This window comes from Eumetopias jubatus, unplaced genomic scaffold (assembly GCF_037043125.1).
Source record: "Eumetopias jubatus isolate StellerSeaLion01/CBP00866 unplaced genomic scaffold, mEumJub1_p1.0 scaffold_5, whole genome shotgun sequence".
NCBI lineage: Eukaryota > Metazoa > Chordata > Mammalia > Carnivora > Otariidae > Eumetopias > Eumetopias jubatus.
This window is the reverse complement of record NW_028274811.1, coordinates 27,902,491-27,919,720: the sequence shown is the minus strand read 5'-3', so window position 1 is coordinate 27,919,720 and position 17,230 is coordinate 27,902,491. Positions and strand designations below refer to the sequence as shown.

At 37.0% G+C, this 17,230-nt stretch overlaps 1 non-coding gene and 1 pseudogene across 1 annotated transcript; one reads left to right on the top strand and one right to left on the bottom strand.

Moving 5' to 3' along the window:
* Positions 1-9,928: 9,928 nt before the first annotated feature.
* On the bottom strand, positions 9,929-10,118 carry LOC114209655 (U2 spliceosomal RNA). The gene has a single exon (XR_003609383.1). It is a non-coding gene; the product is annotated as a U2 spliceosomal RNA (small nuclear RNA).
* A 5,777-nt stretch (positions 10,119-15,895) lies between these two features.
* LOC114209406 (calmodulin pseudogene) lies at positions 15,896-16,356 on the top strand (annotated as a pseudogene).
* Positions 16,357-17,230: the final 874 nt, after the last annotated feature.

The window sequence follows — 17,230 nt, the reverse complement described above, 5'->3', positions numbered from 1 at the left end:
CAGCAGGATTTTAGTTGGAGGTTGTGTATATTGTCCTTATTATCTGATCTGTTACTCAAGTAATATTAAAATGGCCTAAGAAAAAACGTCAGTTTCCTAAAGTTCCAATTAGGAATGGTTCACCAAACCCTGCAGCTGTATCCTGATACTGGATGATACCTGTCTTTGTATCCCTAAATTGGTTAACGTAAGTTAGCCCCACCGTCTCAGAGGCTCCACTGCCAGAGCTGCGGTTGCTCTGCACACCAGATGTGTGTTTACTGTGTGTTCTGTCACTTCGGGTTCCTTCCCCCAACACCTGACATGCCTAGTCCATCTTTTCCAGTCAGTCACGTCCTGGGATCCAATGTATAAATTCAATATTGCGTGTATTGTGCATAACTGTCCTAAAGGATCTTACTTTGTGTACCATGTATGTCAGAATATAGTGTACATGGCCATATAATGTAAAAAGACAATGCAACCAACTAAGTGTCATACTAACTGAAATACCAAATAAATTTTGAACGGTGACTCTTTAAAAAAAATCAGTCAATAGAAAGAGTTTAAGAAATGATTATTAGCAGACAAGGACTTTAGGACAGCTATTATAAAATACTCAAGTATTTAAAGGAAAACATGAAAATAATGAAGAAAGAAATGGAATACCAAAAAAGATCCAAATGGAACTTCTAGATACACCATATCTGAAGTAAAGTGAAAATTCACTGAATTGAATCCAAAATGGATTAGATACTGTAGAAGAAAATATCAGTGTCTTTAAGACATAACAATAGAAACCATCCAAATGGAAGCATTGGGAAAGTTTGAAATAAAATGAAACAAAATTGAAATAAAACCAGAATGACTGTGGGACAATATTAATCATTCTAACACATGTGTTCTCAGAAATAGAGGAAAAGAAAGGGCAGAAAAAAAAATTTGAAAAAAGAGTGGCTGAAATGTTTTTTTCAAATGTGATAAAAACTGTAAATCCTCAGATCCAGGTAGGTCAGTGAACCCCAAACAGGATAAACACAAAGAAAATTCCAGCAAGGCACATAATAAGTTGCTAAAAAATAGGATGTATTAAAACAAAGGCTTATTACTATTCAGGTAGGGTGAGGTCAACAGATCAGTAGATTGCCAGTGAAAACATTGTTAAATTCAGAGATCTCAAGAGAAAGGAATCACTTCATGCCACAAGACACCACCTGGGGAAGCACCAGGGTTGGTCAGGAGGCAGAGGGAATGAGGGGAAAACCTAGGGAAGAGCCTTTATTTTGGTTTCTATGGGAAGGAATACACAAGTCAGGGTAAGCAGTTTTAGGACTGGCTAGTTTGAATAATTTCAGGAGGCTCTGGGATGTAGGGGCTGTCCTTAATTGTCTTATACCTGGCCCTGGGGTGATTAGGGCAAGGGAATAGCGACCTGCAGTGTAACAGTCTGATAAAGGAGGAAGTTGGGATATTGCATATGAAAGGTATGCTTACAGGTGAGTTCTGTACAATCTCTTATAATTGGCTAACCTTAGGAGGAGCAGTCCCTTCAAGGTTGGCAAGATGTCAAGATGGCAAAGCATCAAAAATACAGAAAATAAAAACGTATGATTAATATGCAGGGATATGGAGAAAATTTTAAAAACAGAGGAAAACAACCCACAGAATGGGAGAATATATTTGCAAATCACATATGTGATAAGATAGTATCCATGATATATAAAGAACTCTTAAAACTCAGTAATACAAAGTCAACCCAATTTTTAAAAAGATCTTATTTATTTATTTATTTGAGAGAGACTGAGAGGGGCAAGCAGGGGGAGGTGCAGAGGGAGAGGGAGAAAGAGAATCTCAAGTAGACTCTGTGCTGAGCACAGAGCCCGGCTCTGGGCTGGATCCCACGGCCTGAGCCGAAATCAAGAGTCAGATGCTTTTAACCAAATGGGCCACCCAGGTGCCCCCAGTCAACCCAATTTTTTTAGATGGGCAAAGAACCTGCTATAGACTGAATTGCGTTCCTCCACAGAATTCATATGATGAAGTCCTAACACCCACTGTGATTGCATTGGAGATAGGGCCTTTAAAGAAATAATTAAGGTTAATAAGATCATAAAGGTAGAGCCATGATCTAATAAACTAGTGTCCTTTTAAGAAGAGACACTAGAGATCTTTCTCTCTCTTTCTATTTCCTCCAACGCCCATGCGCATGCCCTGAAGAAAGGCCATGTGAGGGCACAGTGAAAAGGTGGTGTCTATAAGCCCAGAAGAGAGACTTCACTATAGCCTGACCATGCTGGTGCACTGATCTTGGACTTTCAGCCTTCAGAACTGTGAGAAAATAAATTTCTGTTGTTTAACCCACCCTGTCTATGGTATTTTGTTATGGTAGTCTGAGCTGACTAAGACAGGAGCTGGACAGATGTTGTTCCAAGGAACATAGAAAATGGCCAATAAGCACTTGAAAATATGCTCAACATCATTAATCCATTAATCATCAGGAATATGCAAATCAAACCCCCAGGGACATACCACTCCACACCTATTAGGATGACTAGAATCCAAAAGTCAGACAACAGCAAATGTTGGTGAGGATGCAGAGAAATTGTAACCTCATACTCTGCTAGTGGAAATATAAAATGGTGCAGATACTTTGGAAGAATAGTCTGGCAGTTCCTCAAATAACTAAATGTAGAGTTACCTTATGACCCAGCAATTCTATTCCTAGGTCCATACCCAAGAGAAATGAAAATGTATCTATACACATTGAAATTTGTACACAGATGTTTATAATAGCATTATTAACAATAGTCAAAAAGTTTCTACAACCCAAATGTCCATCAATTGATGAATGGATAAACAAAATGTGGCATTTCCATATGGAATGGAAATGGAATATTTTCTGGCCATGAAAGGAATACCGATGCATGGTACAACCTGGATGAACCTTGAAAATATTTTGCTAAGTGGAAGTAGCCAGTCACAAAAGGCCACATATTGTATGATTCCATTCATATGAAATGTCTGGAACAGAGAAATCTATAGAGACAGAAAATAGGTTATTAAAAACTTTCTCATACTTTTGCATATTGCCAAAATCAATTTGCTAATATTTTGTTTAGGATTTCCACATCTATATCATGAGTGAGGCTGAACTATTATTTTCCTTTCTTACAATGTCCTTGTCAGATTTTGGATCCAGTCATGCTGATTTAGTAAAATTGGTTGGAAAGTGTGCTATGTATTGGTATACAAATATTCACTCCCTTTTCCTCTAAAAAGATTATGCGTCCTTGCCTCTTACCATGTGATTTGTGGTGGTGCCCTATGAAAGAAGTACATTTCCTTGACCCACTGAGTAGAGATTGAACAGGTGACTTGCTTTGGCAAATGACATGTAAATCGATGGGCCATATACCATGTCTGAAAGGAGCCATTCTGTCTTTGTGCCAGCTCTCTTGCTCTTTATCTTCTGACATTAGATGATGAGAACAGTAAGTCCCAAATACGGGCTGTTCTTCAGCTTGGATCCTGAACAAAAAAGACACAGGGATGAGAGCCACGGTTGCAGCAAATTCACATCTGACATGTAACAGGAGAAAAATCTCCGTTGTTTTGAGTCACTGAGACTTAGGGATTATTTGTTTCCACAGTGTAAGATAGCAAAATTTGACTCTTCTCTGAAAGATTTTGTGTAAGATTAGATTTATTTCTTATTAACATGATAAAATTTATCAGTGAAGCCATCTGGGCCTGGAGCTCTCTTTGTGGGAGTATCTTCTTAATCTTCCCTCTGACCTCTCCCGCCTCTCTTTTCTTTCTTTTAGTTTTCATGGTTTTGTTTTATGATGAAGCATTCATACATCTGAACAAATTAATATCTGGTCTGTGAATTAGCTACTTTTTTTTGGTCATTAAAGAGATTTGTCGGGACGCCTGGGTGGCTCAGTCGTTAAGCGTCTGCCTTCGGCTCAGGTCATGGTCCCAGGGTCCTGGGATCGAGCCCCGCATCGGGCTCCCTGCTCTGGAGGAGGCCTCCTTCTCCCTCTCCCACTCCTCCGGCTTGTGTTCCCTCTCTCGCTGTGTCTCTCTGTGTCAAATAAATAAATAAAATCTTAAAAAAAAAAAAGAAATTTGTCAGTAGATTTTTTTAAGATTTATTTTTGGGGTGCCTGGGTGGCTCAGTCGCTAAGTGTCTGCCTTCGGGTCAGGTCATGATCCCGGAGTCCTGGGATCGAGCCCCGCATCAGGCTCCCTACTCAGCGGGGAGTCTGCTTCTCCCTCTCCCACTCCCCCTGCTTGTGTTCCCTCTCTTGCTGTGTCTCTCTCTGTCAAATAAATAAATAAAACAAAACAAAACAAAAAGGATTTATTTTTATTTATTCATTTGAGAGAGAGAGAGAGCATGAGTGGGAGGGGCAGAAGGAGAGGGAGAGAGAATCCCAAGCAGACTCCGAACTGAGCGCAGAGCCCAGCACAGGGCTCGATCTTGTGACCCCAGGATCACAACCCGAGTCAAAACCAAGACATACTCTTAAGTGACTGTGCCACTCAGGCATCCTGATTTTTTTTTTTTTTGAGTAGGCTCTATGCCCAGTTTGGGACTTGAACTCACAACCCCAAGATCAAGAGTCACATGCTCTACCAACTGAGCCAGCCAGGTGCTCCACTTGTCTACAGATATTTTTTAAAGTCCAATTATGTACTCTTTCTACAGGTTGTGCTGGTATCACACAGACTTATGTCAGATAAAAAACTATAATCCAAATACACTAAATGACTCTTCAATGGCCGTAGCACAACAGCATCACTATTACTACAGCCCTACTTATTTGTCCACGATTTTTGGAGTATCTAGGGAACTGTGATTTATATCAGGAAGAGGAGGGAGGAGGTAATAGTGTGGCCACATGGCTGAGAGATCAGCTGAAACTGTAGAAGACAAACCTGAATGTATGATTAGTGCAAAGCTAAGCATCAGTACTGTACTTCAATAAAAAGATGGGGTGTATGGGGCGCCTGGGGGGCTCAGTCGGTTAAGCGTCTGCTTTCAGCTCAGGTCATGATCTCAGGGTCCTGGGATGGAGCCCCATGTAGGGCTCCTGGCTCAGCGGGGAGCCTGCTTCTCCCTTTCCCTCTGCTTGTGCTTCTCTTTTTTTTTCTCTTTCAAATAAAATCTTAAAAAAAAAAGATGGGGTTTACCTTGGTCTTGAGCTGAGGATGTAGTTTTTTGGTACAGGCTAGAGGTCTTGTGCTATGGTACCATGCCAGATTTTCTGTAATGAAAATCTAGAACACTTCTCCATGAGTTCATTGTTCCCCAGGCGCCGCTGTCCTCACATTGTCAAAATGCGTCAAGATATTCTGCATCTAGATGGGTTTGTTGTTATCAAATACCTAGTAGTAATTATAGATGAGGCTGGATCCAGACTTCCCTTAAATTGGCTTGTCTCTCATTCTGGAGCATCACCTGATTTCGTTAGAATCCAAGGGGCTGGTATGATGTTGACAACAGCAGCAGTGTATGGGAAAGTTTTAAATGATGAACTCATTTTATTCAAAAGTTAGAGCTTATTAAGATTTTTTTTTTTTTGCAGCTGCTGCTTGTTTGTTAGGTTTTTCTAGGAATTTTTTTTCTAGGAATTTGTCCATTTCACCTAAATTTTTAAATTTGTTGGGATAAAGTTGTTCATAATATTCTCTTATTATCTTATAAAAGTCTGTAGGATTTGTAATGAAGTCCCCTTTTTCATTATTGATAGTGGTAGTTTCTATTTTCTCTCATTTTTTTTCTTGGTAAGTTTTGACAGACTTAATCAGTTTCAAAGCCTTCAATGAAGTTGATTCTCTCTCTGCTTTCTATGTCATTAATGTCCACTTTTATCCTTGTCATTTTTTTCCTTCTACTTTCTTTAGCATAAATTTTGTGTTCATTTTTGAGCTTAAATCATTATCAGCTACTGTTCTTTTTATAATAAGCATTTTAAAGCTATATATTTACCTCTAAACACAGCCAAACTGTGTCACACAAGTTTCTATATGTAGTATTTTCATTATTTTTCAGTAAAAGATATTTTCTCATTTCTCTTGTGGTATCTGCTTTGACCCATGAGCTATCAAGAAATGTAATTCTCAGTTTCCAAACACGTGAGAATTTTTGAAATTGGAACTTAGCTTAATTAGAGTGTGATCAAAGAATACAGTCTGTGTTATTTCAGTCCTCTGAAATTTATTGACTTGTTTTATGTACCAGTATGTAGTAAATTTTTGAACTTTAAAATACTGTGTATTCTCTAGTTGTTGGGTACAATGTTCTACAGGTATCAGATCAAGAGTGTTAATTGTCTTATTCAGGTTTTTAAATCATTTCTGACTCTTTGGCCTGTGCTTATTCTAATAGGTATTGACGAATGTGTGTTAAAATTTCTGACTATGATTATGGAGTTGTCTATTTCTCCTTTTAATTCTATCTGTTTTTTTCTTTATGTATATTTAAGGCTATGTTTTTTGGTGCATAAAATATAGATTTATTATATTTTCCTGCTGAATTGTACCTTTTTTCATTATGAAATATCTCTCATCTTTGTAATATTTGTATATTATTACATAATCTCATGTAATATTTCTTGCTATAAAGTCTACTTCATCTGTTATCAATACAACTACACTAGCTTTTTCTGTTTAGAGTTTATAATGGTACATTTTTAATTTTCTTTGACTTTGAATATTCCTATAGATTTATATATCATCTAAATGGTTCTTTTATAAGTAGCTTATGGTTGGGTTTAATTGTTTTTAATCCAGTCTGACAATTTATGATTTTTATTTGAAGCATTTTATTTGGAGCCATTTATATTTAATGTAGTATTTGTATGTTTGGTTTTAAATTTATCAACTTACTATTTACTTTCCATTTTTCTTTTTATTGTTTTTCTTTTTCTTCCCTTTATTGCTTTCTTTGGATTTATTGAGTATTTTGTTATTTAATATTTCCCTTTTATTCATTTGTTAATTATATATTCTTTCACAATTCTCTATAGATTACTGCATGCATTTTTGACTTACTAGAATTTAATAAAATTAGAACTTTTACTTGTTTTTGGACAATGAAAGGACCTGAAAATATTTTAACCCCTTTTACTTCTCTCCTGACTCTGTGCCATTTTTGTCATGTATTTTAGTTATGTATATGTTAGTTCTGCAGTATACTGTTACTGTTTTATTTTTTAAAAGACTGTACTTATTTACTTTAGAGAGAGAGTGAGTGTGACTGGGGGGAGGGCCAAAAGGAAAGGGAGAGAGAAAATCTCAAGCCGACTCTGTGCTGAGCCCAGAGCACCAAGGGAGTTTCGATTCGGCAACCCAGAGATCATAATGTGAGCAGAAATTAAGAGTCGGCAGCTCCACTGACTGAGCCAGCCAGGTGCCCCTACACTATTATTGTTTTAGACAGTTAATACTTCACATTTTTGTTCCTATTTTTCTCCCTGAATCTCCAAGCTTACATCTGGGATCATTTTTCTCTGCTTGAAAACTACCCTTTCGTATTTCCTTTAGTGCAGACCTGTTGGTGACAAACCCACACATTTATGTTTTTCTGAAAATATCTTTATTTCATCTTCATTTTAGGGCTTTTTGAATTGATTTTAAGTCTTCCATTGAATGAGTTTTGGCAATTTTATTCACCCATACAACCCTGTCTGAAACAAGATCTAGAACATTTCCATCACCCTAGTCCCTTTTCCAGTGAATTTTCTGCTCAACTTTAATCCAAACACTTTTCTAAATTCTAACACCATAGATTAGTTTTGCCCATTTTTAGACTTCATGAAATTCAAATCATATAAATGGAATACAGCGTATATACCTTGGTATGATGTTTTTGAGATTCATCCATGGTTTGCAGGTGTCAGTTATTTGTTACTTTTTTATGGCTGTGTAGTGTTCCGTTGTATGGATATAAAACAATGTCTTTATCCATTCTCCTGTTGATGCATATTTGGGTTGTTTTAATTATTATGATTAAGGATGCCATGAACTTTCTTGTACAAGCCTTTTTGTGGCTATAAACCTCCATTTTTTCTTGGGAAAAATGCTTGGAAGTGGAATTCCTGGGTTATAGGGTAGGTATATATTTAAATTTTTAAGAAACTACCAAACAGTTCTCTAAAATGAGAGAACTGTTTACACACCCACAAGCAATGAATGAGAGTTCGAGTTGTATCACATCTTTACAAACATTTGATATTTATAAGTCATTTTCATTTTATCCATTTTAGTGAATATATAATAGTATCTCATTGAGGTTTTAATTTGCATTTCCCTAGTAAATAATGATGTTAAGCATCTTTTCACGTTTATTGGACATCCTCATATCTTTTTTGTTAATTGTTCAAATACTTTGCACATTTCAAATTGGAATGTTTGCTTTTTTATTGCTAGTTTTTATTTTTATTTATTTTTATTTTTTTCTTTTTTAAAGAAGATTTTATTTATTTATTTGAGAGAGAGAGAGAATGAGAGATAGAGAGCATGAGAGGGAAGAGGGTTAGAGGGAGAAGCGGACTCCCCGCCGAGCAGGCAGCCCGATGCAGGACTCGATCCCGGGACTCCAGGATCATGACCTGAGCCGAAGGCAGTCGCCCAACCAACTGAGCCACCCAGGCGCCCTTTATTGCTAGTTTTTAGAGGTCCTTGATATATTCTGAATATAAGTCTTTTGTCACACATATGCATCATAAATATTATATCCCAATGTGTGGTATGTCTCTTCATTTTCTTAATGATATCTTCTCTTTAAGGTATAGTTTATGTAAAATAAAACGCACAGATTCTGTTTAGCTTCATATGTTGTCACAAATATACTTATGTAACAACCACCCAAAACAGAATATAGAACAATTATATCCCACTTTACCCTTTTTTCAGTTAATATCTCCTACCGGAGGCAACCGCTATCTGACTTCTGTTCCCAGAGATTAGTATTGTTTGTGTTTGAACATTATATAGATGGAATCATATAGTATATATGTAAATGAACCATATAATATATATTCTTTTGTACCTGGCTTCTTTTTTGACAATGTTTTTGAGATTCGTCAATGTTGTACATGTGTATTCAATTCATTCCTTTTTTTACAGTCTTCCTGAGAAATGTCTAACATAGCATAAAATCTATCCATTTAAAGTAGTTCTGTCCTTTTTAATTGCTGAGTAGTAGTCCCTTGTGTGAATATGCCACAGTTACTTTTTTTTTAAAGTAATCTTTACGCCCAACATGGGGCTCGAACTCATGATCCCAAGATCAAGAGTCACATGCTCTATCCACTAAACCAGCCAGATGCCCCAAACTATTATTTACTTAAGTAAGCTCTACACCCAACACGGGGCTTGAACTTGGGATGCTGAGATGAAGAGTCACATGCTCTACCAACTGATCCAGTCAGGTGTTCCAACATGTTTCCAATTTATCCACTCTCCACATGGATAGTTTCTTGATCCATTCTCCAGCTGATACAATTTGGATTGCTCACAGATTTTTAAAAAATTTTTTTTATTTGAGTATAATTGACACACAATGTTACGTTAGTTTCAGGTGTACATCATAGTGATTTGACAATTTATACATTATGTTTTGTTCACCGCAAGTGTAAGCTACAGTCTGTCACCATCACTATTACAGTATCACTGACTATATTCCTTATGCTGTGCCTTTTATTCCTGTGACTTATTCATTCCATAACTGGAAGCCTATACCTTCCACTCCCCTTCACCCATTTTCCCCATCCCCTGACTCTTCTCCCTTCTGGCAATCATCAGTTTATTCTCTATATTTACGGGTCTGATTCTGCTTTTGTTTGTTTATTCATTTTTTTTAGAGTCCACATATGAGTGAAATCATATGGTATTTATCTTTTTCAGTCTGACTTATTTTACTTAGCATAATGCCCACAAAGGTTTATCCATGTTGTCGCAGATGATGTGATCTCATTGTAATATGTATATAAATAATAATAATATGGCTGCATAATATTCTATTGTATATATACACCATATCTTTTTATCCATTCAGTGGACTGAGGTTGCTCCACATCTTGGCTATTGTACTACACTTGATCTTAGCCAAAAGGCCGAGAAGCGATGCACATCTTGGCTATTGTAAATAATGCTGCAGTAAACATAGGGGTGCAGATGTCTTTATGAATTAGTGTTTTAGTTTTCTTTGGGTAAATACACAGTAGCAGATGATTGAATCACATGGTATTTTTATTTTTAATTTTTCAAGGAAACTTCATACTGTTTTCCTCAGTGGCTGCACCAGTTTACATTCCCACCAACAGTGCATGAGGTTTCCTTTTTCTCCACATCTTTGTCAGCACTTGTTATTTCTTGTTATTTTTATTTTAGCCATTCTGACAGGTATAAGGTGATAACTCATTGTGGTTTTGATTTGCATTTCCCTGATGATGAGTAATGTTGAGCATCTTTTCATGTGTCTGTTGGCCATCTGTGTATCTTCTTTGGAAAAATGTCTTTTCAGGTCCTCTGCCCAATTTTTAATTGGATTGTTTGCTGTTTTGATGTTGAGTTGTGCAACATTTCGGATATTAACCCCTTATCAGATATATCTTTGCAAATATCTTCTTCCTTTTGATAGGTTGCCATTTTGCTTTGTTGATGGTTTCCTTCACTGTGGGAAAGCTTTTTATTTTGATGTAGTCCCAATGGTTTATTTTTGCTTTTGTTTTCCTTGTCTCAGTAGACATAACTAGAAAAATGTTGCTACAGCTGATATCAGAAAAATTATTGCCTGAATTCTCTTCTAGGATTTTTATGGTTTCAGGACTCATTTTTAGGTCTTTAATCCATTTTGAGTTTTTGTGTATGCTAGGTCATAGAGTAGATGTATGTTAAACTTTCTAGAAAAACTGTTAAAGAGTTTTCCAAAGCAGTGATTGAGGATTTAAGTTGTTACATATTCTCACCGATGTCAGGTTTGTCATCTCTTTTATTTTAACCATTTTAGGGGGTATGTAGTTGTATTTCATTGGGGTTTTAATTTGCATTTCTCTGATGAGTAATGAGTTTTCATTCGCTTTTTTGGCTGCCCATTCAAGACTTCTATTCATTTTTAATGGGTTGTTTGTCTTTTTTATTATTGACTTATAGGGCTTTAAAATCTATTCTGAATACAGATAGATATTTGTTGATAGATAGAGAATATTTTTTCCAGTACATAAGTCTATAGCTTGCCTACTCATTTTTCTTTTTTTTAAAGAAGAAGATTTTATTTATTTATTTGAGAGAGAGAGAGAGAGAGAGAGAGCACAAGAGAGCATGAGCAGGGGGAGGGGGATAGGGAAGGGCAGGACTCTGGGATCATGACCCGAAAGGCAGACCCTTAACAAACTGAGCCACCCAGGTGGCCCATCTATTCATTTTTTTAATGGTATCTTTTGATGAGTAGATATATTTAATTTTGATGAAGTCCAACTTATCAATGTTTTCTTTTATGGCTAGTGTTTTCTATGAGCTAAAAATTTTTGCCTGCCCCAAAGTTGCAGAGATATTCTCTTACGTATTTTTACAGAAGTTTATAGTGGTAGTGTTTGATTGATTTAGATCTAATCTCAAATTAATTTTTGCATAGGGAGTGTAATAGAGGTTGAGTCTCATTCTTTCCCCAGATATCCTATTATTCTATCACCATCACTAAAAATACTTTTCCTTTCACCATTTAATTGATTTGAAACCAGGGTGTGTGTGTGTGTGTGTGAGCGTGTGTGTGTGTGTTGGAGGTGGGACCCAAAATTGAATACAAATAGTAATAAATGAATAACATAACCACACTGGAGAGGGTAGAGAAGAAAAGAACTAACCTAAATAACTTTAGAAAAGTATTTTGTCTATATACTGTACAGCTAAAAAGAACAGTACACAAATGTCATACTCTAGTTAGTAAATTCATGTATCACAGGAGCGTATGTTAACAATTCTGAAATGTTTATGAATTTTATGGGTTTTTTTATGTATTTTTAGGGTTGAGTAAAGTATACTGTGGAATGAACTCATGGTGTTTTATAAGATAGAGATGTATATATGTGTTTATGTATATACTTTTATATTTTTCTTAGTTTTTTCTGCTGACACAGCTCTAGCAATGAGTGCACCTAGGGCCTAGATCTTGATTTCTAAATATTACTCTGCAGTAAAAGAAGACCGAGCTCCTTGGAGAAATGGCTGATTCCAGGGCTGGGGTAGGGGACATAAATGATGAGCCTGGAACCTTTTGTTGTGCCAGAAAGAAAAAGTCCTTTAAAAACATTTTGAAAGGACACAGATACCAGCTAGAAGGAACTTTTCATGGTCAACAGTGACACAATGGGGGCAACAAAACAACCATAGCAAAAGAATGTAACATATAAATAAAGATGAGTATGAGTCCATATACATATAAGTTAATAATTAAAAAAATAAGTAAGTAGGGGGAGAAGACACAGCTCTTTCTTATAGCAGAATTCCATTTAATAAATGGAAAAGAAATCATGGAAAGAAAATCAACATTTGCCATCACACTAATAATTATTGCAGACTGGAATCATTCATGGATGCTAAAACTCAATGGGATATTTGCATAGTGTCAAAGTGTCTCCCACAAAATACTTATTAATTACAAAGGGAAAAGAGTAATTTTACAGAGGAGAAACGTGTTAGAAAACACCTTAGTAAATTGGTCAAAGTGAACATTCTCATTTATGGGACAAATTGACCTAATTTACCACCTTACAGGATGCAATAAAAACAACATTGTTTCCCTGATATTTCTACCAAAAATACATGACCTGAATCTAAACATGAGGAAATATCAGAAAAATAAAATTTGGGGCACTATACAAAACAATTGGTCTGTAATATTCAAAAGAGTCAAGGTCTTGAAAGTCAAGGAAAGACTGAAGAACTACTCCATACTGAAGGAGAAATATCTGAAAGCCAAATAAAACACGTGATCCCCAACTGGAGTGCTTTGCTATGAAACACATACTGGGACACTTGGAAGAACCTGAATGAGGTGTGTGGATTCGATTATAGGAATGTATTAATGTTAATTTCCTGCTTTTGATTATTGTATTGGGGTTAAGTAAGACAATACCACTGTTCATAGGAACTACATATAAATTCTAAGTTATTTGGGGCATCATACCAGCAATTTAGTCTCAAATGGTTCAGGAAAAATATTCTTTGTACTATTTTTGTGACTTTGTTTACAAGTTTGAAATTATTTCAAAAGAAAACAATGTTCACATCAGCATTATTTGCATTAGCCCCAAACTGGAAACCATACAAAGGTTCATCAACAATGAACAATGGATAAATGAATTCTAGTATATTCATATGGTAAAATATTATATAAAGCAACAAAATGAGCAAACTATAGCCACATGCAACAACTTAGATAGATCTCATAAATATAATATCAAGCAAAATGAAGCCAAATATAAAAAGAATGCATACTACATTATTCTGTTTTCATAAAGTTCAAAAACAGGTAAAATTGATCTGTAGTGACAAAGGTCATGATGGTGGTTACCTCCCAGAAAGCAGGAGACCATGATTAGGAGAGGCATGAGAGGCTTCAGGTGTACTAGTAGTGTTCTGTTTTTTGACCTGCATTGGGGTCACACATGTTCTGCTCACTTAGTGATAATTTGCTGAACTCTTATGATTTGTGCATTTTTGTATTATGGTTTTTATAAAAGTTAAAGAAGACTTGTGATATTAAGAAGGAAATATGTCACTTTGAATATTTCTATCAGAAGAGAATAGCTGATGGGATGCCTGGGTGGCTCAGGCAGTTAGGCGTCTGCCTCCGGCTCAGGTCATGATCCCAGGGTCCTGGGATTGAGTCCTGCATCAGGCTCCTTGCTCAGCGGGGAGCCTGCTTCTCCCGCTGCTGCCACTCCCCCTGCTTGTGCTCTCTCTCTGACAAATAAATAAATAAAATCCTTAAAAAAATAAATAAAATAAATAAAAAATAAAAACAAACCCTCCTTAAAAAAAAGAGAGAATAGCTGAAAATTAATGAACTAAACACCAACTGAAGAAATTTTTAAAAGAACAGAACAAAACCAAAATAAAAGGGATGAAATAATAAGAATGGAAATTAATGAAATGAAAATGGAGATATAATAGAGAATATAATATAATAGAGAACAAAGCCACAAGTTGATTTTTTAATAAGACTAGTAAAATTGATAAGCCTGTCGTGAAATGGATCAAGAAAAATGAGGAAGAGGCAGGTAAGGTAAGAAATATGAAGGTGGCCATAAGTACTGATGTAGTTGAGATAAAAGCAAAATAAAACAAAAGCATTGCCAGCAACTTCTGGCAAATGAATTTGAAAATTTAAATGAACTAGAAGAATTTCTACAAAATATTAGTTAAGACTGACTCAAAATAGAAAACTTGAATGATCCTATAACCAATCAAAAAGAATCAAGGGGCACCTGGGTGGCTCAGTTGGTTAAGCTCTGCCTTCGGCTCAGGACCTGCTCTGAGGGTCCTGGGATCAAGCTCCCTATGGGGCTCCCTGCTCAGTGGGGAGCCCGCTTCTCCCTCTCCCCCTGCTCTCCACCCCCCCCAACCCCGCTTGTGCTCCCTCTCTCAGTAGATGAATGTGCTCTTGTGCTCTTGTGCTCTCTTCTCTCAGATAGATGAATAAAATCTTTGGGGAAAAGAATCAATTGTTAAAGTACCAGGTTTAAAAAATATGTTCTTTCAAGGGTACCTGGCTGGCTCAGGCAGCAGAGCGTGCTACTCTTTGTGTAGGAATCGTGAATTCAAGCCCCACGGTGCGCACAGAGCTTACTTGAAAATTAACAAAACCAAAAAACAATAACGGATGTTCTTTCAAACATTTAAGCATGAGATAATTCCCAAGTTGTACAGCCCCTCCAGAGAACAGAAAAGGGGGAACATACCCCAACTCATCATATGAGGCTAGAATGTAATCTCCACCAGGATAGACATTTTTCTCTTTTGTTCATGATATGTCCAAGTGCCTAGAATAGTGCCTTGGGTATGGTGGGCATTCAAAAAAATTTTTGTTCAATGAATGAACGTATAGAATAGTCTTGAAACTAAATCCAGTTAAGGTCAATAAAACAAGGACAATAACAGCCCATTGTCATTTATGTATGGCTGCAAAACTCCTAAACACAATGTTAGCAAGCAAAACCCAGAATATATAAAAGTGATACTTGTATAACAATGAAGTTGGGTTTATCCCAGAATACGGGGGTGATTAGGAAATCTATTAGTGTAGTCTACCACTCTAACAGATTAAAGAGGGGAGAAACATATTTATTTTAGACAAGGCAAGGCAGGGCACAATTGGGAAATTACATAATTTATATTATTATACCTAAAATATATAGCAAATTCTTTTAAAAATCAATACAAGAGGGGCGCCTGGTGGCTCAGTTGTTAAGCGTCTGCCTTCGGCTCAGGTCATAATGCCACCGTCCTGGGATCGAGCCCCGCATCAGGCTCCCTGCTCAGCGGGAAGCCTGATTCTCCCTCTCCCACTCTCCCTGCTTGTGCTCTCTTTCTCTCTCTCTCTCTCTCTCTCGCTGTGTCTCTCTGTGTCAAATAAATAAATAAATAATCTTTAAAAAAAAATCAATACAAGAAAGACAACACACCTACCCCCCAAATGAGCAAAGGACAGAATCAGATATTTCACAAAAGCAGGAAGACGAATGGGCACTAACATGACAGCCTCGGCTTCATCAATAAGCAGGGAAGTGAAAAATAAAACCTCAGAGCAGCAGCCATGGAGGCACCCCGCCCTCACAGCCCCTGTGTTGGTGCAGCCACCCTCGCTCCCTCTGGTCTTCTTCCCTTCGCTCACACCAGGGCTGATCAGATGACCGAAGAACAGATTGCAGAATTCAAGGAGGCTTTCTCCCCATTTGAAAAAGATGGCAATGGCACCATCACAACAAAGGAACTTGGAACTGTCATGAGGGCACTGAGTCAGAACCCAACAGAAGCTGAATCGCAGGATATGATCAACGAGGTGGATGCCAATGGTAATGGCACCATTGACTTCCCAGAATTTTTGACTATGATGGCTAGAAAAATGAAAGATATAGACAGGGAAGAAGAAATTCGCAAGGCATTCAGAGTCTTTGACAAGGATGGCAACAGTTACATCAGTGCGGCAGAGCTATGTCATGTCATGACCAACTTAGGAGAAAAACTAACAGATGAAGTAGATGAAATGATCAGAGAAGCAGATATTGATGGAGTTGGGCAAGTCAACTATGAAGAATTTGTACAGATGATGACTGCCAAATGAAGGCCTACTTTCAACTCCTTTCCCCCCTTCTAGAAGAATCAGATTGAATCTTTTACTTCACCTCTTGCAAAAAAAAAAAAGTTAATTGACTCATTCTGTTTCTATATAGCAAAACTGAATGTCAAAAGTAGCTTTTGTCCACACACACAAAATCTGCATGTATTGGTTGGTGGTCCTGCCCCCTAAAGATCAAGCTACACATCAGTTTTACGAATAAATACTTGTACTACCTTAATGATAAGGAAGCACCTGGTGGACTCCTTGCAGTTCCATTTGCTCATGATTAATACATTGTTTGGGCTGGCCAGTTTTTCATGCAAGCAGCTTGACAATTGAGCACAGTCAGGCATTTGTATTAAAAACAAAAAATGAAAAAAACAAATTTAAAACTTCTTCAAATGGGTTCTAGTTCAACTTGTTAGTATAAATTGTCATAGCTGGTTTACTGAAAACAAAACATTTAAAATTGGTTTACCTCAGGATGCTGTGCAGAAAAATAGGGGAAGGATAAACTGTCTAGACGTAGCTCCACAAAGCAGGATGGCCCTCTCGTACTTCCGGGCACCCCCACCCATGGTGACCATGACATTCATCCTGGTGGCATGCCATGTGTGTTGGTTTAGCGTTGTCCGTGTTGTCCTAGAGTGAAATGGGTGTCAGGCTGTCACCATTCGCAAAGATTTTTTAAAAAAAGAAACTTTCACCAAGGAAGCATCTTTGGACTCTCTGTTTTTAAAACCTCCTGAACCATGACTTAGAGCCAGCAGAGTAGGCCGTGGATGTGGACTTCAGCACACCCATCAACATTGCTGATCAAGAAATTACAATTTACGTCCATTCCAAGTTGTCAATGCTAGTCATTTTTTTCCAATAAAAAAGACCATTAACTGAAAA